Below are 25,646 nucleotides of genomic sequence, written 5' to 3'. Positions count from 1 at the left end.
TCATTTCCCATTTTTGAGACAAAATGGGAGAGTACGTGGAGAAAAAGGGGACAATGATAATGAATATTAAAACTCCCCTTTTAACTATGAGAATTCTCATTTTGGATTAAACCTGAAGATCAACCATTACCTGGCAATTTGTTTTTGTAAGCTTGCCTGAGTGAAACTCAGTAATCTGCCTTGGTCTAGGATGCAAGGATGAAAGATCAAGAAAAATGTGCACTAAATTAAAATTAAAACTCTCTTTTGCACGCCGCCCTGTGATTTAAAGCCTGTTTGTATACCTTTTATCTAATTTGATTGCACACTGACCCTAACAATTAAGCATGAAGCAACCAAAATTTTCTACTGGGATGTTCTCATCATCATATATTATCTTATTTCCCATATATTTAAAAAATCTAAAGGTTTCTCTTAAACTCACTTTTTTCCAGATATTATCACATTATGTCCTACCCTTTGTACCAAAACTCTTCAAAAAACCTCTTAAATTCCTTTGGTCTGGCTTTTGCCTTCGGCACTCCATAGAAACAGTCTTTGCAATTTAGACAAAATTGACTAATTCTTTAGAAGATGCAAAATATCAAATCAAAAAAGGAAAAAGATGACCTGAATAGTCTTATATCTATTAAAGAAATTGATTTTGTCATTAAAAAACTAAAGTTAACTCTAGTTCCAGATATTATCACTGGTAATATTTATCCAACCATTAATAAAAAATAATATAAATTCTATACAGCTTGTTCCAGAAACTAGAAGAGGAGAAAACACTTCTCAATTCTTTTTATGAAGGTAGTATTACCCTGACACCAAAACCAGATAAGGCATTACAAGAAAGGAACAGACCAATATCCTATATGAACACAGACACAAAAACTTTCAACAAACTCTTAACGAAATCAATCCAGCAATATATAAAAAGAACAACATATCATGACCAAGTAGGGTTTATACCGGAATATAAGCTTTGTGCAACATTTGAAAATTGATCAACGGGACTTCCACTGCCATTCAAGACTTAATAATAGGGGCTAGATTTATATTCCGTCTTGAAAAAAATGAAAAAAACAGACAAAATACATGAAACAATAACACTCAAAACAATAAATATCAAGCAGTGAAGGACAGTGATCCCCGAAAGATGGCAAAAACTAGAGGCAAGTCTTTTGATTACCCAGCTTACTGTCTGAAGAAAGTTTCTAGGGTATGGCACAAGGAAAGAAAACCCAGACAGAGCCCAGAACCCAGACCTCTCCCTGAGTTGAGGAGGCAGAGCTGACAGTCCACAGAAGTAGAGGTGGCTAGACTTCACATCACAGGGTACTGGAAGGGAAAAAGTTTTACAAAGAGAAAAATGTTGAAATAGGCAGAAGGCTCAGTGAGCATTCAGTCAAGTACTAATCAACGCATACATATGAGGAAACTACCTGAGGCCAGGTAAAGAATCACATGAAAATATTAGAGAAAACAGTATCCAGGGGCCAAACAGCATCAGAAATAATGCCTAACTCAACAGCCGGAGGGTTAAGACCTCATAATCAAGGGTCATAGTCAAAGAACTAACAAAGGTCTTGCTTCAGTATTGGCAGAAACTTAACTCTAGATTAAATGCAGCCCTAGTTCTGCTAACAAAACTTAAAAGCAAGACCCACAAAGAATCAAGTAGTTCCCAATTCACCCTGTCCAAAAACAAAGCTTAAAAATATTTTAAAGACTACAAAAATATAACGCACCCAAGGTAAAATTCACAATGTCTCATGCTAAAATATGATCAGGAATACAAAGAAGCAGGGAAATATAATCTATAATGAGGAAAAAATAAATCAATCAAAACTGACACAGAAATGACACAGATAATAGAATTGGTAGTCAAAGATATTAAACCTAAAATACATAAAACATAATATGGTTCGTATAACTGTATTCCATTTGTTGAAGCAGTTAAGAAAAGATTGAACATGTTAAGTAAAGATATAGAGGCCAGGCGTGGTGGCTCACGCCTGTAATCCCAGCACTTCTGGAGGCCAAGGCGGGCAGATCATGAGGTCAAGAGTTCAAGACCAACCTGGCCAACATAGTGAAACCCCATCTCTACTAAAAATACAAAAAAAAAAAAATTAGCAGGGTACTGGTGGCAGGTGCCTGTAATCCCAGCTACTCAGGAGGCTGAGACAGGAGGATCGCTTGAACCTGGGAGGCGGAGGTTGCAGTGAGCAGAGATTGCGCCATTGCACTCCAGCCTGGGTAACAGCACAAGACTCCATCTCAAAAAAAAAAAAAAAAAAAAAAAGGATATAGACAAAATTTAAAATGACCCAAATGAAACTTCTAGAGGTTAAAATTACAACATCAAAGAGGGCAAATACATAGGATGAGATAATAGACGACACATCAAATAGAAAAAGATTAGTGAACTTGAAAACATATGTAAAGCTCTAGACTATCACTTAGGGGTAGACTGTAATAAGTTAAAGATATACACTATATAGTGTGAACTCTAAAATAACCACTAAATACAGCAAATAATTAAAACTAATAAGCCAACTAAGGAGAAAAGTTGAATCTTTTTAAGTATATAATTAACCATAAGAAGGCAAAAAATGGGAGGGAAGAAACCAAGAACAAATATGGTACAAAAAGGAAACAAATAGCATGATAATTTTTTTTTTTTTTTTTTTTTTAAGATGGAATCTTGCTCTGTCGCCAGGCTGGAGTGCAGTGGCGCGATCTCAGCTCACTGAAACCTCTGCCTCCTGGGTTCAAGCCATTCTCCTGCCTCAGCCTCCCGAGTAGCTGGGACTACAGGCGCATGCCACCACACCCTGCTAATTTTTGTATTTTTAGTAGAGATGGGGTTTCACCATGTTGGCCAGGATGGTCTCAATCTCTTGAACTCGTGATCCGCCTGCCTCGGCCTCCCAAAGTGCTGGGATTACAGGCGTGAGCCACCACGCCTGGCCAGCACAATCATTTTTTACTGTGGAATTTTGATTAAATTCTGGAGACAATATAAAATCAATAAACATTTAAAGAGGGGAGTAAAAAGTATGAGACACAGAAGATTTTTAGATTCTTAATTATTAAAAATAATGATTTTTCTTTTTGAATTATCTTCTGGCAATAAAATCATATATTAATATGATAATGTGTAATCTATTTAGTCCAGTAAGGAATAATGTTTATTATCTTGTATAACCCAAATTAGTACTGGAATTCTATAATATTAATTTTTTGTTCTTAATGTACTGACTGTATTTATGGTAATATAATTTCCCTCTACCTTCTATGTAATAATCACTTTGAAATATTATAGTCAAGTATTGAAAAATTTAAATAAACATATTTTCTTATGAACTAAATTATATTTTAAATAGCAATATTTGCTTGCAAACCTAATCAAAGATTATTTCTGTTATGTGCTCTAATCTTCAAATTATAATCTCTATAAAATATTTTAAAATATAAGGGAAATATGTCAACGAATCACAAAAGAAATGAAAATATATCCTCAAAACTACATGTAGATTCCATGTAATTTGGCAGAAACATTCTTTAGTGGCATGAAGGATGACTGACTCCTTCAACTGACTGCTCCTATTTCTTTTTGTGTAATTCAAACTGGGAGAAGAAACAAAAGTGAAATTGCAGGAAGTTTCATTTGATCTTTCTAACCAAGCCTTCTGCTATCTAAATTTGAACCTCTTCACTGACTGGTAGGTTATCTATGTACCCGTATCAGTTACCATTTTTAGTTCAGGGACGACACTAGATGTTCTCCTGGGACTTTCCCTGAGGATTGTTCCATCCTCTGAGTGGCATGCCTCTGTGCTACCTATATCATACTTGAGATTTGGGGGCTAAAATTGCCTTTCACTTATTAACAGATACATTATATTAGAGATATATATCCACTGGGAGGGGAGCCTTGTTCACTTGCATCAGGTTTTCATGAGGAAGTACATCCACTTGGGTAACCTCTCTGGCTTTGGTCCCAACCAAAAGGGAGTGACTTAGCTTATTGGAAAGTCTGAGAAAATTAACTTGCCTCTTCAATATGGGCCATTTCTCTTTCTGTGGCACCCTGACCTTGGGAGGCTTGCATTGGGGTCAGCTCTTTGTCCTGGAGTAAGAGAACCCTCCCAAGAGAAAGACTTGTGCTTGCCCAGCTGTACTAGTGTTGAGGTACGCAGACCTGTCTAAATGAGTGTATGCCTGCATGCCTATTTGGCCACTGGTCTTAAGAAATATAAACTGTCATTTCACCCAGGTGAAGGGAGTAGATTTATTAAGGAACAAATAACTCCTAGTGGAGGCTTATATTATAAAAAGAAGAAGTCATATTTTTGAGTTAAGGTAGAAATACTACTGAATGAAGACAAGGAATCCAGAGGCTCAGAGTTCAATTTAAAAAGGTCGGCCAGGCGTGGTGGGTCAGTCCTGTAATCCCAGCACTTGGGGAGGCCAAGGGGAGCAGATCATGGGGTCAGGAGTTTGAGACCAGCCTGACCAATATGGTGAAACACCGTCTCTACTAAAATTAAAAAATTTATCCAGGCATGGTGGCGTGCGCCTGTAATCCCAGCTACTCAGGAGGCTGAGGCAGGATAATCACTTGAACCTGGGAGGCGGAGGTTGCAGTGAGCCAAGATCACACCACTGCACTCCAGCCTGGGTGACAGAGCAAGACTCCGTCTCAAAAAAAAAAAAATAAAATAAAATAAAATAAATAAATAAATAAATAAATAAGTCTATGTCTGGAATACTCTGACTCTAGAAATCAACTTTATCTTTAATAAAAGTGCTATATTAAAATACTATTTCCTTCTGTTGAAATCCTGCATCTGTCTCTGGATTGGTTCAAGGTTTAAGATGGGGAAAAAAGGGATAGATCCCCACTAAACTCCAAAATCTTTTTAGATATACAAGGAGTCTTGAGTAATAAATAAGAAATGGACCAGGTGGGTAGGTTTTGGGGGGCAAAATCGCATGGGAAATTACACTATTTTAATGCAGGGCTGAGGGCTTCAGTGTGATAACCTATGTAGGCTTTCAATCCTGAGTGAGGCACAGAATCTGGCAGATAATTTAAGACTTTGGGCTGCTTTGGTTGACCTTGCGGGTATGGCTGAGATAGAGAGTGGGTGTTTTCAGGCATTGCTGGGTGGAATATTTGCAGCTTTCATTGTGTCTCTGAGCCAAGACTTCAGGTTTGTGCTACAAAATCCAAAGGCAGCACTGTGGCAAGGCCTTAACATGTGGCTATTAACTGGTCCTCGTCCACTCCTGGGATGTAATGTCACCTGCTCTGTCTGGGACACTAAGGTATATAGTTGCTGTTTTGTGGGGAAACCCTACACAGTTGCAGAATGAGTTTGGGGAGGGGGACCTTTATAGATGAGAAAACTGTGTCTTTTCACATGGTCCACTCAAGTCAAAGAGATTTTCAGTAGCAGATACCAATGTATCCCAGAGGAGTTGTGTTGTCCACACATTAAAAAAAATGATAAGGTGAGTAAAACAGAGGAAGTTATGAAGTGTTTTTGATGATGGTTGTGACTACCTAAAGCATCTGAAAGAACCATCTGGGCCCCCAGTGCTTATTCCCCTTATTCCCAAAAACACATCAATATATGCAGGAAAAGAGATGAGAAAGAAGGAATTTTATAATTCCAGGCCCTGAAATTAATTTGCCTTAATCAATGTTTACATCAGGGTTTGAGGAAGATATTAGATAGTTAATGGATTATGGATGAGAAAAAAAAAGTGAAAGCAAGGAATAATGACTGATTTTCAAAGCCCATTTTCAGATAAAGATTACTTGTCTGCCTGGGAAAATCTCACCAAGTCATAGAAGCCACTTTTTTAAGGAAGAGGAAATGTGTTGTCATTTCATAGAGTATAACTTCCTCAGTCCCAAAAAGAAAAGAGTAGCTGACCCTATAAAAAAAGAAGTTTGAGAACTTTTATGAACAATATGATGATTTTAAGATTGTAGCTCTGGATGATGACAAATCGGAGGGTTTCATTCACATAGACAGAGTGGACTTGAGTTACTTGAGCAATCGTTTACACAAAGTTTTGAATGACTGATACAAAGAGAAGGCAGCAAATTGTGTAAAGCTGAATACTCTTTAAGCCTCTGAGGATAAAATTGTCTGCCAGTAAATGAGATTGATGAGTTGGAGGAGGTAGAGATAATTCCTATAGTTCTAAAAGAAGCAAAAGCAAATTGATGAAGAATCCATTTGCAGTGCATGCTCACATTTATATAACCATCTTTAGTTTATCCAGCATCAACCAAAGCCCAACAAATCCAAAAATCAGAGACAGGAATATCTCTCAATGGCTTACCAAAGAAAGAACTCAACGCAAATCAAATTGAATATGTGCAGATGATTAATGGCAGGGATCTGCAAAGGGTATCAACCCACATTCTAAAAATGAAAGCAAAGAAAATAAAAGAGAAAGAAAGCAAGCTGTAAAAGAGCACAAGAGAATGGAGAAGAAAGCTAACAAATGAACCTTCAAACTAGAGAAAAGAAGGCAGGAAAATGAACTACTGAACCTGAAGAAGAATGTTGAGGGTCTAAAGTTATCACAATGGGACATTTAGAAAAAGGCACATTCCCCATTAGGAACTCCTCATTATATTCAATTATGAATCAGAATATTTTTACTGCCATTTTTTACTAATGGGTATTGAAAAAGAAAATACAGTATTTGAATTAATTCTTTACCAAGTTTTTCCTGCTAACCCTCTTGTACATATTGTCATATTTTTATTTTAATGTCTGTATTAATGTTATTTTAATGTTTAATTTTCAATGTTGACATTAAAATTAGTGTTATAATATAACCTTAATTAGAATCTAAGCTAAGCTTACATTAGCTCTAAAATAATTTGATTTAATGAAAATAAAATAACTGGACAAATTAATAAAAAATATTTTCAGAACTTGAAAAAAAAAATCCAAAGGTAACAGAGCTCCAGAAGGTCGACAGTACTAACATGTAGAGTTCTAGCTTTACATTCTTAATGTAGGCCCTTGATAAGCAGCGGTAGATCAGCTATTCCAAATCATTTTTCTTCTTATTCTGTTTTAAACCATATTCACAGCCAAAGAAGAATGTGTGAAAGGGGTCACTTCTGGAATCATGTAGCTTTGTCTATGGCTTCAAGAGCTACCCCCTCATCACCATATCACAAGTTGTCTTTGATACACAAATTCTCATGATAGTTTTTGATATTAAGGACCTAAACTTTTATTTCACCAAGAGAATGGTGATATATTTTAACAATGAGAAAATAAAAATGGAGAAGGCTCTTATTATAAAGAGAATATATCACTTTTTTTAAGGTAGAGAAACAACTTTGAAAATAAGGCAACCTAATGTGTAAGAAAGCAATTTGACAGCATTGTTCCTAGACCATTCTGAGTCTAGACATCAGGGATGCTCTAGAAATCAAGAAGGAAAGGGAGAGATTTGAAAATTATGCTAGAGTCTTATTAGCAGAACAGGAGCAGTTTGAGAATAATAACAAAGAAAGGAAGACAGTACCATAAAACAGAGAGTACTAGAAGAAAGGCTGAGCTCTTAAAAAACAGATGAGATATAGGTGAAAAGGGAAATTAAATGATCAGAGGCCAGGCTAGATAGATATAAAAGGCAAAAAAGAGATGCACCCAAGTATAACAGCTACTACTCTTAATGAGTTTATTAGATAAAAGCAGTGATGGTTTATCAGTATTATCAGATCAGACAGTGAGATTTATGCCAAAAGACATCTAATAAAGAGTGGCAATATATTTAAGAGCAGACTGAAATAACTACCTAAGGAATCAAGATGCAGAAAACAATGGAGAAATGTGCTCTTAGTATACCTATCAGTGCTCTATAGATTGTATTCAGAAAGACTGGAAATAGGTACTAGGGCACTATAAGAAAGACCACTGTAAGTAAGATATTTCAAGTACCATTAAGTGAGTTACATGGTAACACAGCTACTATAAGTGGGATTCAGTTATTATCTGTGTCCTGAGGAAGAGATCCACAATATTTATGAAATTAGAATTCTAAGAAAGTACAGGGAAGGTAAGACATTCTAAAACCATATAAATATTAGCTATTATATTGCTATGACTACTACTACACTACAACTACAATTACTTCTATTGCTGCTGCTACTAAAATGGTGCCATGAAAAAAAAGATAGACTTAGTCTGGTTCTGTCTGGATGATGAAGTAGAATAGGATTTGTATGATATCCTTGGTCTACCTAGAACGCTTTTATATCTTTTATTATGAGAAGATTGACAGAACAGAATCTAGAAAAGAATGTTAGAAAAACACATGTCTGGGCCCCAAACAAAGACAAAAACTTAGATTCAGCAAACAGCACTATCTCTGCATGAGATTAAAAAAGAAACAAAATAAGCAAGTTACTTCATTAAAAATTCAACTGACCTTCCTAAAAGGATTATAGGAAAATAGAAAATCAAACACTGGTGGTATAGGCTACTATTCAAGTCCTGGCACATTTAAAAAGTAGTGTCTTGAGTCAGGGAAATTGATTTTAATATGCCCTAAGGGAACGTCTTCAAAAACCCCCAGAGTAGCTCTGCACTATGAATCAGCTGTGCGAGTCAGCCTCAAACACACCCCAATTATCCCTGTTTTGTGATAGTCACACCTTTGTATGTTCCCCTTCCACACTGCATATGAGTTGGTTGGTGTGACCAATAGAATATCGCAAAAGTAATGATATGCCACTTTGAAGGCTAGGTCAGAAAAGCCCTGTTATATTCTCTTTGCTTTCTCTTGAATCACTTCCCTGGATAGAAGCCAGTTGCCATCTTGTATGAATAATCAGGCTGTCCTGAAAAAAGTCTAATGTGGCAAGGAACTGAAACCTGTCAAAGCCAGTGAGGATCCAACAGGTCCCAGTAACAACCACATGAGTGAGCCATCTTGGAAGTGAAATCCCTGGTCCCTATCAAGCAGTCAGATGACTGCAGTCACACACACACACACACACACACACACACACACACACACGCGCGCAAAGACTAAAGAAAAGGTTTATCTCTGGAGTCTTATGATCACAGAAGGTTTTTGTTTTCTCTATAATTTTCTAAAATTGGCATTGTTTTAAAATTTAAGAGAAGGCAGAGAAGAAAGAGACACAGAAAGTATACATTGCTGATATGGTTTGGCTGTGTCCTCACCCAAATCCCATCTTGAATTCCCAAGTGTTGTGGGAGATACCAGTGGGAGGTCACCGAATCATGGGGGCAGGTCTTTCCCATGCTGTTTTCGTGAAAGTGAATAAGTCTCATGAGATCTGATGGTTCTATCGGGGGAGTTTCCCTGCATAAGCTCTCTTTTTGCCTGCTGCCATCCATGTAAGACATGACTTGCTCCTTCTTGACTTCTGCCATTATTGTAAGGGCTCCCAGCCACGTGGAACTGTGAGTCCATTAAAACCTCTTTTTCTTCTCAGTATCAGGTATGTCTTTATCAGCAGTATGAAAACAGACTAACATAACTGCCAAGAAACTGACTTGAATAAAGAGTCAGGAATGGAATCATTTTGCAGCTGAGTGAGATTGGAATTGCCCAAAAAGCAGACTTTAATATTAAGACTTGATGCAAGTTGACCCTGGAACGAGCAGTAGAAAAGAAAAGACAAGGAAAGAAGGAAAGGCAACACAGGCTGTGGTAAAGATTATTTATCAGTGTGTGTAACTAGGATTCAAGCCCACTAGAGACCTCTGGGGGACCCACTCAAGGGAGAAAAAAGTTGTGGAATTTGTCATTGGATGAGAGCTATTACCAGTGGTATTTATAACACTTACAGCAATCCTGCAGTCAATGTACATGTGGTAGGAAGTGTATAGGAATGCAGACTACTGGAGAAAGATGGTCACACATACTAACAGACTCTGCTGGTCTATCACATCAGCAGAGGATATATGTAGGAGACACTGACCAATGACATTGGAAACACAGACTAGGATTGGTTTGTGCCTCTGAATTCCTAAATAAAGAGCCTGGATTCTATTTTATAAGCACTGAAAGAAATAAATGATTGACTTATTTTTTATTATGCAGAATTTCAAATGTAAATGTATGAGATTGTAAAGAAAAGTATAGTGAACTTCCATGTGCCCATCATCTAGTCCTAATAAACAACAATTCTGGCCTATCTTACCCTATCTATACTCCTATCCGTATTCTCCCATTCCATATTACTTGAATCAAATTCCAGACTTAACATCAATTTTTCATAAATATTTCAGTATGTATATATAAAAACAAGGACCTCTTTTTAAATACAATACCACTTTCTTTTTGGGGTTTTTTTTTTTGGAGATGGAGTCAAACTCACTCTGTCACCCAGGCTGGAGTGCAGTGGCAAGATGCCAGCTCACTGCAACCTCTGCCTCCCAGGTTCAAGCAATTCTCCTGCCTCAGCCTCCCAAGTAGCTGGGATTACAGGCATGCGCCACCACGCCCAGCTAATTTTGTATATTTAGCAGAGACAGGGTTTCACCATGTTAGCCAGGCTGATCTCAAACTCCTGACCTCAAGTGATCCGCCTGCCTTGGGATTACAGGCATGAGCTACCGCACCCAGCCCAATACCACTTTCAAACCTAAAAACATTAGCAATAATTCCTTAATACCATCAATTATCCAGGTAATATTCAAATTATCCATTGACAAAGTTTTAAAGAGAATTGTGTGATTAAAAAAATGATTGAGAAAGGTTACTCTCCCATCTGTGCACAGGATGGATTAAAGCCAAGAGGGCCAGAATATAGACGGGCAGTGTAAAGGCCACAACAACAGGAGAGAAATGAAACGAGATAGCCACGGTGTGAGCCAATGTGACTGGGATGAAGACATGGACCCTGAGTTAGAGACATGATAGGACTCAGGGAAAGCAAATGTAAAGGAACACAAAAGTAGGAAGAGCAGAAATTCTGCTGGGACACACAGGAAAGCACAGGGGATTATTGGTTTAGTAGGGGAAATGACAAATTTAGTCACGGACCTATTAAGTTTAATAGGATGGACATCTGGTCAAAGTATATAGGTAATACCTCAAAGATTCAGAGCCACAGTTTGAGGGAAAGACTGACATTCAAGATTTCAACTTGAGAATCACAAAGGTTATGACTAGTTGAAAGATAGTTTGTAAAAAATAAATGTAAAGGGCAAGACAGAACTTCATGCTTTCCTTAAAGAACTTGAAATTAAAGCAAAAAAAAAAAAAACATGAAAGGCAAGAATGAAGTAGTCAAGGAGGTGAGAAAAAACACAACAAGAACTGAGATTTATCAGAGTAGCCAGTTTCAAGAAGGATGAAGAAACTCATAAAAGGTGCAGAGAAATATTCTGGAGAATCTAAAGTCCATCAAATGCTCAGTGGTATTCATTTATATTCAGATATTCAGCAACTATTACAGAGTTCCTATTACGTGTCAAATACTGTCCTAGGTCCTGGATATATGATGGTGAAAAGAGCAGGCTCAAACCCTTCCTTCTTAGAGTTTACAGTGTAATGAGGGAGGCAGACATTGGTCAGTTGATTGTGCAAATAAATAATTATAAACCAAACTGAGTGCAACAAGGGGAAATCCAATGTGGCAGAGATGAGAATGCACAATAGGGGAACCTGATCTCTTCTGGGACAGTAGCAGAAGGCAAAGGATGGTTTCCTTGGGATGTTGAATGTACTAGATAGCCACAGCCTCTAGTACTGCTATTTGACCTATGAGTAAAGAATGACATCATTGTTTTTGTCATTCAAAAAAGAGGTCTGGTAGAGGAAATAACCAGACCTCAATTTTGAAAGAAAAGGTATTTTTAGAGTTCTTATAATCAGTTAATTGTTGCAACACTTTGTACAAATGTTTACTAAAGAAAGGAAACATCATCAAAAGCAATACGTGAGAACATTCTAAATTATTTTTAACAATGTCTGACATACTATTTGAGTGTCATAAAATAAAATACGTATTTTGGCTTTAGTTTCTGGTAATAAACCGTTACCACTGAAACAAATTTTTTTTTTTTTTTTTTTTTGAAATCAGTATGTCGGTTCTAAAGCTCAAGCAAAGGTTTTGTTTGGAAATTACTTTCTTTTGTACTTAACAGAAATCTAGAATAGTGGAGCACCATGCCAAAAAATCACTAATCAAACCTTTATTTTTTCCTATGCTGTTTACACCTGCTTAATTAATATACAAAAACTTACCTCCAGAAAGTCACAAAGCAAAGACTTTAAGAGCTAGAACATCTAATAAATAATAAACTTTAAACTCAATTAATCTAAACATTAAGAAATCAGGATCAGAGACTTAAGCAGTGCCTGAATATTTTATAAAGTAACTTTGATGAAAAGTAAACTTAAAATATCCTTCAGAATGTGCTTGAGATTGTCTTATTATGATTTAAATATTACAATTTATTTTTTTAAAGCAAAAGTTAGATACCTTTCAGAAATCTTCCTTAAGAAACAGGCTAGGTTCAAAAGTCTGAAAAGTTTATTTATATGGTTTCAGATTTCACAATGCAACTAATCTGTAACAGACTATCATTTGTTGAGATTCACTGTAATATTAAAGAATATCCACAATCAACTGAAAAAGTTATTAAAATACTCCTTCCTTCTATAATTACATATTTGTGTAAAGACAGATTTTACTTTAAACAAAATACCATATTGCATCCAATTGAATGCAGAAGCAGGTAAGAGAATTCAGCTGTCTTCTATTAAGGCTTATGTTAAAGACATTTACAAAAATGTAAAACAGTGCCACTCTTCTTGCTATATATGTATACATACATATTTGTTTATTTTGTTTCAGAAAAACTATATTACATATGTTAACATGTAATATGTTTTCATTGTTTTTAAATGATTTAGTAAATATTTTTTAAATTTTTCTGTTTCAATTTCTAATATGATAAATACCAACATAACCTGCATAAACAAAGTTCTTTGCAAGGGTCTTCAATAATTGTTAACAGTGTAGAGGGATCCTAAGATCCTGCAGAGGTATAATTTCTGTTTACCATGTTTGCGGTTTGTCTTGGATCATTCCTGGGATCCTTTAAGCATAACATACCCCTTGCAGTTTACAGTTATTACACTGTAACTTCCACTGAGTGGTTTATATCAACACCATGAACAAATTAGTAATGCCAAGCAAAGAACAGGATATTTGCTCTGGCAGGTTTTTACAGATTCAAGAGGATAGGAAAAAATTATTGTCAACATTTATTATAAAATTTTTGTGAAAACAATGTATCACCTATACTGGGATTGTCATATATATGTTTTTGAAAATGAAAATAGCTATATTCTACAGAATTATAAAGTAATAATTAAAAATTTCAGCCTGTATAATACAATAAAGAAGGTTCTACAGATCACTCAAATCTATACACTGTCCAAAAAATAGTAATGTATTGGTATATTTTCTTTCGGACTTTCTTTTTTCCTATTATGGTGTGTATGTGTGTGTGTGTAAAGAAGAAATAACCCAAATATAAGCTTAGCCACAAGAGCATCATGATAAAAAAAAATTCAGTTTGAAAATCTCTGCATTCTGAAAATCACTGATATCTGAGTTAGTAAGCTATCATAAAAGCCTAAGTGTTAATTTTATTAAATCAAATGTAAACTGCCTTACATGCTATACAATTAAATTCACTATAAAATTAAATTAGCTATAAAATTAAATTAAGTTTTAAATCTAAAATGTAGCTGAGTAACAGATCTAGACATCAAACTGTTTTCTAGTTAAAAACTTTAAGATTGTAAATATGCTGAAACCATTCTACTGACCATATTAAAATGCTGTTACAAATTAGAATAAGAAAAAGTGAATTATCACAATGCTTTTTGGTATTTTTGTATGACTAAGAATGTCCGTATTTTTCAAATCTTGTACAAACATCTAATTATCTCACTGGATCTCTACTTTATCAATTTAGCTTTAAAATCTCACTTAAAAAGTAATGTAATCCTATATATTTACCAATATTTAAGTTGTGTGAAAAGGTAAGAAGTAATTAGCATCAAATGTTTCTTAAATTAGAGATCATCTGTTTTTAATTCTTCCTCAGCTGTCTTATCAGCCTTCACTATGGAAAATATTAAATTTCCATAGATTCAGCAGATTGAAACAATTTTTAGAAGGAGACAAAAACTGGCAGAACTGACCACAGGCAATAAAGTCAAAATGATAAAATCCAAAATACGTTGGCGAATGCTTTTTTTCTCACCTACCTTGCAAATGTTTCAACTTGGTGCTTTTGATTATGTAATCTGCTCTCCTAAAAAAGGAAATAGGTATTTATGTAGCCTCCTGAAGTGTTTTATGTATTCAGGTATCACTGACAAGTTCCAGCAATCAGATTCTGAACAACGATTATCTAAAATAATTTATTGAGGCTTAGGGTTTTTGTTTTAAGTTATGCTATATTAAAAATTATTTCATTATACTTCAAATTATCTTAGATCAAATGAGTTTTGAGCAAATTAAAGTCATCTATTATTTTGACTTAATATACATTGTTTATAAAATTTAATTTTATATTTTTTTTCCTGGTTTCAGAGTTATCTCACACACTGCCCATTAACACAAATTGCAAGTATGAACTGAACAGGCATCAGATAGGAAGAAACACACTTATAAACTAATGTAAAGGTAATCCAAACAACAAATATGAGAATCATATGAACTTGTCATTATATTTTCAGTTCAAACAATGCTACTGTAATAATTAAGTTATTGTTATTAAGGAGCACACTGAATAAACATGAAACCACCTACTCAAAATATATAAATTCATTTTAGATTTTATCAAAAGCATAGTTTAATTCAAACGGACATAAATATTTTAGACTGTAAATAGTTCCATTTATATGCATATAGATGTTCTCACAGGCTGTATTAAGTCCCCACCATGTTCATTTGAAGATAAATATATACAGCATTTACTTCAGTTCACAAAGTGTGGGCATAAAACAATCTACAGAAGCTTTTTATAGGGTTTAAAAGAGTTCTAATCACCCATGCCAACTGCAGTCTTCTCTCAACACAAAACTTCTTTTGAAACCAAGCATTCATTTGCTAAAACAAGGCATCTGCTGTTAAGGAGATTGATTATCCTGGGGCCTGACCTAATTGGGAGATTAGATATGGTTCTCTACGCTGGATGGCATGGTTTATAGAAAAAAAAAAAAAAGAGACTGAAAAAAGAGCAAACTTCTTTCAGCCTCCAATGCCCTTTATTTAATTCTAATTTTCTTTAAATAGAAACAAACAGAATTACAAATGTAAGGTTGGTGAAATTAGTGTGTTATGAGTTACAAATTCATTGAGCTCACCAGGTCATTTCTTTAGTAACAGATACATATTTGTTCTCATTACATAAGTCAAACATTGACAAAGAAATGACTTTTTTGCCATATCCCACTGAGTGAAGATGGCTACATAATAGGTACACACACACACACACACACACACAAATCTGGCCTTTTGCTAATGGTATCATTCCAGTGTTTTCCATTGCCATTTAGGTATTGGTTCTTTTTCCCCAAACATAGACATCACCTCATTGCTGTGGCTAATTGCATTTTTCTTCCTAGCCTTTGACAACCAGACCTTTGTTAATGCTATTCACCAATATATCAGACTCAGGTCATCCATCCAAAACATGACAAAAGACCCAGATGCTCATGTAAATTGCACTCCCCAAAAGTACTGCCCTCTTCCTCAGGGCAGATACAGATTCATGACCCCCTCCCATTTTTGTTCACTCCCTTTGTTTCCACTTAATCTGTCATGCTTGAAAAAAGTGGTTATTTATAGACTGTAAGAAACATTATGCTTTTTTACATTATAAATCAAATAATCAAGATGATTATGAAGATATAATTTTCTATACAAAATTGTAAAACACGCTGTTCTAGCTGAACTTCAAAATGAGTCCCTTTCCAGAATGAAGACTCCCTTCTATTCATTTTTTTCACCCCTTCTTGAACTCTTGAGTTAAAACCAAGTTCAATTGTCCTCTTTCACTGAGGAAAAAAGGAAGAAAAAACTTTCAAGTAGAAGTGTTCAATCAGAAGTGCAGGACTGAATCATTAATAAAATATTTCATTTATAATTAAAAAGTCAATTTTACTTGATGCTTTCTTATTGCCTTCAGTAAAATTTGCATTAAGCATTAATTACCCAGAATTTCTACTTTCTAAAGCCTTAAGTGACTTTTTTTTAAGTAACATAAAAATAATTTCAAGATACTTTCAAGAAACTACTATAATGATGCTTTTAAAGGAAGGTTATTATAGATTAAATGGTTTCAGAAACATACTATGTTTGTGTAAATATAGCCATATTCCAGAATCAAGATTTCTTTCTATTCATTCTTCATCTCTTATATATTTTCACCTTATATATTTTAATATTCACCATTTTTGGAAACTAAGTCACTACAAGAGATGGCAGAAATAGATAATTAAATAGAAAAACAATTTATCCAGATAGAAACAAGCACTAATATTTTGATATTTTAAGAAAAGCACAAAGATCAAACTAATATATAAATTTCTGACCTTAATTTTAAAGACTTTCAAATTTAATTAAAATTGAGTGAAAACTTAGTAAAATGGTAAGAAACTTACAGGGTTACAAGTGCTACTATCCTTATCTTCCACTCACAAATACAACCACACTGAATTTGATATGCTCACCGGTTAGTCATAATACCAAAAAAATCAGGAATATCTTATTGAGCTTATGTAATAGGATAGCATAAAACATTAATAACCACTAAAGCTTAGCAAATATTATGGAATATATCAGTAACATTAGGAAATGAATGACACACAGCATCATCATTTTATTGGAATTCTCTACTGTGAAGCTGAAGTGTGCAGGTCTACTCTGAATAAATTCAGAACAGAAAACAGGAAAGTTCGTACAAAAAAAGAGCACAGAAAAACAGAGGAGGTCAAGAAAGGACCGGAGCTAAAGAGAAGACTGAAAATTTGGCAGAATTAAAGGACTAAAAATCATCAGATATGGAAGATGGATAAAAAGGTGAAATTAATGAATCTATGATAATGAGGCAAAACCAGAGATTTTCCTGGCAATTATAGCACTTACTGGAATTTAAATAGTGAAGATAATTAAAATAGTGAAGTCTTAAGTGCCTCGACCTGGACTGTGACTATAGCTTTCCAATCTGTACTTCACCTCTGCTACAGTAACATTACTAAAACACAACTTTATATTGTCCCCAATATAATTCTATAAAAACTTTTAGTGTCTCTCTAATGTCTCCTGAGAAAAGTCCAAACTTTTAGCCTGTCACACAAGGCTCTCTAGAAAAAGAGCCCAGATGTAATCTGATCACATGAAGACTCTGTCCCGGGGAAAAGTGAGCTAATTTGATGCTTCCACATTTTGTCCCATAGATTTTAAGTTCTGTGCCTGTGACGTCCTCTCTCTACACATCTATACCTATAAAGGTTTTTATCCCCACCTTTACTTTATGGTCCAGACTGGACTTTAATAGTCTCCGTTAAACCTCTAATTGACACCCATCTTTGCCTGCCTAAGTTCTAAGTACTTTTCAAGTTCTAAGTACTCTTCAAAATGTTTATAACATATATTATACCTAACACTGTGGAAAATGTTTATAACTCTTCAAGTTTTACATCCTCCAAGAAACATTTCTTTTGCTATCTTTGAATTTGTTTGGCAATTACTGCATACATTCACTTGTTTCTCATCCTGTACCTTCTTATGTGCAGCTATTTTTGTGTAATAATTCCCCAACTAGATTCCCAGCTAGATTTTTCCTCTTGCATCCATACAGCACCGCACTGTAAAAATAGTAATCAATAAATATCTATTTAGGAAAATAAATATCCATTTATTTCTCCTTCATTGATTTCTCAACCCACTCCTCATAACGGCTGCTTTAAAAATCTTTCCAACTCTCGGCGGGGCGCTGTGGCTCACGCCTGTAATCCCAGCACTTTGGGAGGACAAGGCGGGCGGATCACGAGGTCAGGAAATCAAGACCGTCCTGGCTAACACGGTGAAATCCCGTCTCTACTAAAAAATACAAAAAATTAGACTGGCGTGGTGGCGGGCGCCTCTAGTCCCAGCTACTTGGGAGGCTGAGGCAGGAGAATGGCATGAACCCGGGAGACGGAGCTTGCAGTGAGGCGAGATCGCGCCACTACACTCCAGCCTGGGCGACAGAGCAAGATCCCGTCTCAAAAAAAAAAAAAACAAACAATTTCCAACTCTTTTCACTTATGTGACATTATCTTTCCCTTCCTCCACTTCCCTATCTCACCTCCTCCTCCACTGAGAAGCTCAAGATTATTCTTTACTTGCATTTCAAGAAAAAATGAGAATTTATCTACATCCTCACGTCCCTTCTTCCTTGTTTTCAATTTCCAAGAGGGAATTGTCTCTTCTAAGGTTTATTCTCTGCTTGGGTCCTTGATGCCATTGCTTTCTGTGGCCTCAGGTGTCTGGCTCTATTAGTTAGGCCTTTCCAACTTTCAACTTCAGTATTTATATTTCTTTGGCTCTCTTTCCTCTAAATATCCTAAACATAAAATTCCCAAGATCCAGCAACTGCTCATGTGGTTTCTCCACTCTCCATTTCTCTTGCAAACCTTTTACTTCTATCTTCTTAGCCTTACTTCCAAACTCCTTGTAAAAGACTTTTATACCCTACCATGTGACCCAAATTGTCTCCTCCTCGTTCACCAAAAATCTTTCAAGTACAAAATCTGTGACTCTTCCTCACTCATTCTTATTTGTGCTGAATTATTTACTAAACTACTAAAATAGTATTTTTCTACCTAATCCAAATTCACTAAATAGATTCTGACATTCCTGTCACAATTTGCCTCCTACTTTTCCATTTCTTCAGAGTTTCCTTCACTGCCTCTTCTTCCTCAATGTGTCATTTTATTAGCTATTACCTCAAAAAAATTTTTTTTTTTTTGCCTGGCCTAAAACCACTTGAAGGAAAACGAATCCAATGCCACAAACTTATCTATATCATCTCCAGGTATAACAGCTCCACCATGATCCCCCAAAACCCAGGCTGTTCTTCAGAGTACAACCAAACACATCTCAACACATTTTTAAAATGCCTCTCAAATTTGTCATCTTTTTACATTCCTGCTGTATTGCATATTCTCATTTCCTTTTGTCTGAGCTATCAATAAAACTGGCAGGACAAACAGTAGGCTATTTCAAATGCCATCCTATCCCTTGGCCAGAATATTTGTTTGATGCCTCCTCTTAGTTCACCGAAGATCTTTTAAGCACAAAATTTTTTTTAAATTCCTGTTTTTGCAGCCCTAGTCAGGGTACTCCTTTTGGCCATCCACTCTTAGCCAGATAAGCCAGTATTGCACCCTGGATCCTACCTCTTGTTTCTTTTCCTCCACTTTTGGACTCTTTTCCTCCACTTTTGGATTATTTTCCTTGTTCCAATTCTGTGACTCTCCAGCCATTCAGCTCCATTGGTTTCCATTGATGAATGGGTCTCAGGAGTTACATAGCAAGGATGGAGTAACGATAAGGACCCACTATAGTTTGCCTCAAATTAGAGTTATCTAAAATATAGTCAGATCTTTGACGCTTTCAGGATTCATATTCTGGTATCGTCTAGATTGCTTGGATTTGACTCCAGTTCTCCTAGCTGGATGACCTTGGCTAAATTATTCAACTTCCTTCTGTGACTTAGTTCCCTTAGCTATAAAATTCAGGTAATAGTAGTATCTAACTCTTGAGCTAATGAGGGATTAAATAAAATGATTCTTGTAAAGCACATAGAAATGTGCCTGGCAGATAGTATGTGGTTAATAATGTTGGCTATCATTATTATATCTTATATGTTATAAGAGTTTCTGTCTCATCTGTGCCTTAAGTTGTATTATCTAAAGCCTCCTTTAGTTATGCTAAACTAAACATGTACCAACCCAGGAAAGGTGCGTGGAAAAGTGGTGAAAAGCTGTCTTATTAACAACAACAGTAACAATAATAATAATACAACAATAACATATTAGCATTAAGCCAAAGCTTCATTTACATTATCTCATGTAATACTCAGAAAAATTATATGTGACAAGTACTACTGTTACATCCATTTTACAGATAAGGAAAATAACTCCTATATAATTCTTCTTATATTGTCCAGATAGTCTGCTTCTAAAAACTTTCTCTGGAACATGCTAGGCTGACATCTTTTTTTGGCATATCTGCATGTGATCTCTGCTGTTGGTAGATTGCTTGGAGATTCCTGCTTCTTTTAGACAAGACCATGACACTTCCTCATTATGCAACCAGTAATAAAGTTTTTTTTTTTTTTTATGTGATCTAAGTGGACTTTTATGACAGAATTTGTTGAAACCCCTAAGATGGCTTTTATTCTGTGCCTTGGGCAGTGGTAAATAGATGGGGTTCAAGAGTGGAGCACTCCTTCCCAATAAGAATGTATTTTCCTTACAGGATTGTTCTGGTAAAATCCATTATAAAGAATGATAGCTCAGGCCAGGCGTGGCGGCTCACACTTGTAATCTCAGCACTTTGGGAGGCCAAGGTGGGTGAATCACTTGAGGCCAGGAGTGCAAGACCAATGAAACCTTGTCTCCACTAAAAAATACAAAAATTAGCTGGGTGTGACGGTGCATGCCTGTAATCCCAGCTACACAGGAGGCTGAGGAATAAGGATCACTTGAACCTGAGAGGCAATGGTTGCAGTGAGCTGAGATGGTGCCACTGCGCTCCAGCCTGGGTGAAAGAGCAAGACTCTGTCTCAAAAAAAAAAAAAAAAAAAAAAAGAAAAGAATGATACCTCAAATTTCCACATAGGCATGCAGGTCAGCCATCCTAATGAGGTCTATTCCATATTTACCTAGAAGAGAGGACAAGCACGGAACACTACTATTCCCACCTCAGGTGCCTCATCCCTCAATCAATAAGGTTTCTGCAAACATCCTCAAAATCAGTGGCTTCCAAAGTGGAATATATGCAAAAAACAATCCTTTTGGGAGTACAGGAAGGAATGTTACAACTTCTATTTATCTTTTAACCTAGGAAAATAAGCTTTACTAAAAAAATGGATTTCAAAAAATGGAGTGACATTGCACACTCACAAAGTCTCCATGTCAGAAGGTCATGTTCTTACTCATATGTGGAAGTTAAAAAAGTTGATCCCACAGAAGTAAAAAGTACAACAGAGAATACTAGAGGCTGGGAAGGGTAGGGGGAAAGAGAGGACAGAGAGATTTGTTAAAGGAAACAAAATTACAGCTAGATAGAAGTAAGTTCTAGTGTTCTACAGCACTTGTAGGATGACTATAGTTAATAATAGTTTAAAATAGCTAGAATGGGGATATTGAATGTTTGAAACACAAAGAAATTATAAATGTTTAAGACGATAGATAGGCTGATTACCCTGATCTGATCACTATACATTGTATAGACCACATCACTATGCACCCTATAAATATGTACAATTATTATTCGTCAATTTTGAAAATTTAGAAAAAAAAGGGAATCGTAGGCCATGATTGGTACCCTGAGGAAATGTAAGTCAACTGTTCCAGATTTACTGGCTCTTTCTCTTTGCAGTACTGTGCTACATGAACTTCAGAAAAATTAACATTCTTCCATTCCATTTTTCAAGAAACTCATGTTATGGAAGGAGCACGTTTGAATAAACTTTTTTTTTTTTTTTTTTTTTGAGACGGAGTCTCGCTCTGTCACCCAGGTTGGAATGCAGTGGCACAATCTCAGCTCACTGCAACCTCCAGCTCCCGGGTTCATGCCATTCTCATGCCTCAGCCTCCTGAGTAGCTGGGACTACAGGCACCCACCACCACACCCGGCTAATTTTTTTTTTTTTTTTTTTTTTTTTTTTACGGGGTTTCACTGTGTTAGCCAGGATGGTCTCAATCTCCTGACCTCGTCATCCGCCCTCCTCAGCCTCCCAAAGTGCTGGGATTACAGGCATGAGCCACTGCACCTGGCCTGGATAAAGTTTTTTTTTTTTAAATCTTCTCATCTGTACAATTGAAAAGTTTGGAAACAGAGTTCTCTAAACTATAATTTTTCTAAATTACAAATTAGTTCCAAAACTAACTAAAAGGTCAAACGATGCATTTAATTAGTTCCCAAACTAATAGGAAGGTATTGTTTTGATATTTTAAAAAAAAGGGTTAAAAAATTGCTTAAACCATTGTTTTTGAACACATTCATTAAAATTATTAAAATATAATACGTCACTTTTTAATCAGCTTGTAAGAACACCTAATTGGTACCATTAAATTGAAATTTAACAATCCCTTTTCAACAAAAACTTTGCATAATTGCTAATACAGGTAAATAAAAAGAATAAGAAGTCAACAATGTACTTTCTTCCATTTGGACCTTCCTATCTTTGTGGTGTATCTCTTTTAGCTCTGCTGGCCAAAAAACACAAACCCCCCAAAACAAGCAAAAAACTATTAAAATAAGCTGAATTATTAGACTTGTAAACTACTCTTTCAAAAATAATTAAACCATGATTTTTAAAAGCAATGAAACATATTCACTGCAAAAATCTTAATATGGTTATTAATATATTTAGTGAAAGTAAAAATAATTTATTTTCTAATAATATAAAAAGAATTATTTTAAAAGTATTTCTCATCTTTCTTAATTTCGAACAACTGGTATGATTTAAACACATATGCTATACCTAACACTGTGAAAAATGTTTATAATTTAGAGATAAATAACCAACATTTACATAAGTATATTCATAACTTTTTCTGTTACTGATAGTACACACTATTTTGGACAAGACCTTTGAGAAAGAGAAGAGAAAGGTGCATTCACATTTCCAGAGTACTTCAAATAATCTCCCTACAAGTTCCAGTCTCCCAGGAGGTACAGGCAAGTGTACTTGGGGCTTAAGTTGAACTATGACCTGCCTTTCCCACACTCCTGATCTTTTTCCTAAGTCAGGCAAGCAAGCATTGTAAGTGTGCAATGCTATACCTACAATGTCCCAAAGATGTTCATCTTCTATGTTATGAGTACTTTTGGCTGCTTTTGGGAGTTAAGTATTATAATTTCTTATTATTTCAATGTAGACTAACTCAATAAGAATCTTATTATTCTTAAAATAATAGCTCAAAATTAACGAATCTTAATGTAAAATTCCAAAAACAAAAAGAGCCTATCTTATCGTCTAACTATACAAATTAATAACCACACCTTACATTTAAACCTCAAAATTCTGTGGATAGATTTTAAAATAACTAAATGCTATGATCTATTGTTTCTCATACTATAGTCTACAAGTATATTCTTGGAAATATTCTTAATTAAATAAAACTTCAAATTTTCTTTTATTTTGATGATGTTGTAACACAGATTAAGAAACATCCTTAAAACAGAGAATTGCCATCTACTTGAGTGCAAAAAGTTAGAATCTGTATTTGCAACCATATTAGGATTAAGCAATCATGAAAGACACCATTTATTTTTAATCCACTTGATCTCCAAGTTTAAACCAAAAGCTCCGAAGTTCAGTAAGCCTTTTTGTTGTTGTTGGCTGATGTTAAAAGGGTACATTATTCAAGAATAAAAAAAATTGTCATATTCAACTTATAAATTGAAAAGTTCAGCACAAATAATGGAATTAATGTGCATGACTGATCTGAAACCTGATAAATATGGCTTGACTACCTTATTGTTTGAATGAGCTATAAACACAAGGCAAGTTATGAGAAAACTGTTCCAGTCAAAAAAGCAGAGTTTATCTAAATAGAAAAATATAAACAAATATAAAGTGATTTTTCATGCTTTCAGAAAGCTTTTTCAACCTACAAATGTCTTATAAAATGGTATTGACAAATATTCAAGAAAGACCCAAATTTGTATTCTATTTATTTTATGTATGGAACTCTTTAAGAAATATTTTTCTACTTACTCAAAGAACACCTTAGTTTTATTATGAGTTGATAGATTTAGCAGAATTCACCAATATTTACATATTAAGCAATAATAAAAATAATCCCATATACAATGTATTTAGAAGAAACCAGCTAAAATTTACTACAGGCATAAAATGTCTGACCAAATTTCATAAGTAATTATAAAATCATTTAACTCATTAAATTTATTTGTATTCATTTTAATAGGACTGTGGTTTATTATTGCTTCACAAAGGTTTTGTGTTGCCAGCTTCCATATCTGCAACTATTCTGAGCTGTTTTGAATTTCAATTATATTTTAAAATATTTTGTGCTGTCAAATCCAGTTGATTGTACCCAGGTTTCATATATATATTTATACATATACACATACACATAGTCTATATAATATATATTCCATATATATGGCCCACATATATATTCAGTCTCTGAAGATCAAATATTAATAAATTATCATCTACCTTTCAAATTCTATCTTTCTGTACCTGTGATTGAGCTATGAGAAGACTACGTGACTATATATCACTGACAAAATAAAATTATAATATCAAAATAAAATCATACTATAACATAGTACCGCTTTCTGGAAAAAAAAAACTACCTGTAATTTTCATAACAAGACCTTATGGAACTATTATTTTTTCAATAATATTTAGTATTTTTTACTACAGCTAAAATCTTAATAGCCTATATATGCAACTGGATCATTAAAAATTATGAATTCTGCCAGTATGGAGATATACCTGTTGACTTTATTAAGCCATGGCTTGTTGATAAAATGTTATTAATCAAATTTGTGCTATTTTTTTGAGCATGCAAACCCAAATCAAAGAGGCCTTAGGAGAAAAGTATGGGAGAGGAGGGGACTTTAGGAGATGTAGATCATGCAATTTAATTCTTAGGCCCATGAAAAAAATCTACAAAATAAACCCTAAGTAATCAAAGTAGAAAATTACGGACTTAATCATAGCCCTCACATAAAATGAAAAATAAACTCTATGATACAACAAACAGAATAACTGTAAGTTTTATGAAAGAGTTTTTAAAAAAAGCAAATTCTCATACTGACATAATCAAATACATGTGGGCAAAAATATTTTTTCAAAATTTGTTCTTATGAAAATTATCATAAAAATAAGTGTTCCTTACTGTTTTATAAAATTTAAAAAAACTGCTCTGTTTCAAGATGTTGGCCTCAGGAATAAAATAACTTCTATTTGATTTAAAAAAACTCTGTAAGTTTATGAGAATAATAATATACTTTAAAAAATGTTTTCTAAGTAAGAATAAGCAAATTAAATGGTGTACGTGTACACACACACACACACATATACACATATACATAAAACCTCACACAGGATAAGTACCCTTTTATCTGAAATGCTTGGGACCAGAAGTGTTTCAGAGTTTGGATTTTTTCGGATTTGGGAATATTTGCATTATATATACTTAGTGATTTAGTATCCAAAATTTGAAATGCTCCAATGTGCATTTCCTATGAGCATTATGTCAGTGCTCAAAACATTTCAGATTTTACAGCATGTCAGATTTCAGATTTTCAGATTAGGGATGCTCAACCTGTGTATGTATGCTTTCAG

General features: G+C 34.8%; 1 long non-coding RNA gene across 1 annotated transcript in view; it reads right to left on the bottom strand.

Moving 5' to 3' along the window:
* The window catches only part of LOC134739460 (uncharacterized), a 177,845-nt gene that overhangs the window by 147,210 nt on the left and 4,989 nt on the right, over positions 1 to 25,646 (bottom strand). Inside the window, exon 2 of the long non-coding RNA XR_010126127.1 lies at positions 14,305 to 14,351. This is a non-coding gene — a long non-coding RNA (uncharacterized LOC134739460). The remainder of the gene's footprint in view (positions 1 to 14,304; positions 14,352 to 25,646) is intronic.

The sequence above is a fragment of the Pongo pygmaeus genome, chromosome 3 (assembly GCF_028885625.2).
Source record: "Pongo pygmaeus isolate AG05252 chromosome 3, NHGRI_mPonPyg2-v2.0_pri, whole genome shotgun sequence".
Classification (NCBI taxonomy): Eukaryota; Metazoa; Chordata; class Mammalia; order Primates; family Hominidae; genus Pongo; species Pongo pygmaeus.
This window is presented reverse-complemented; position numbering and strand designations above follow the sequence as displayed.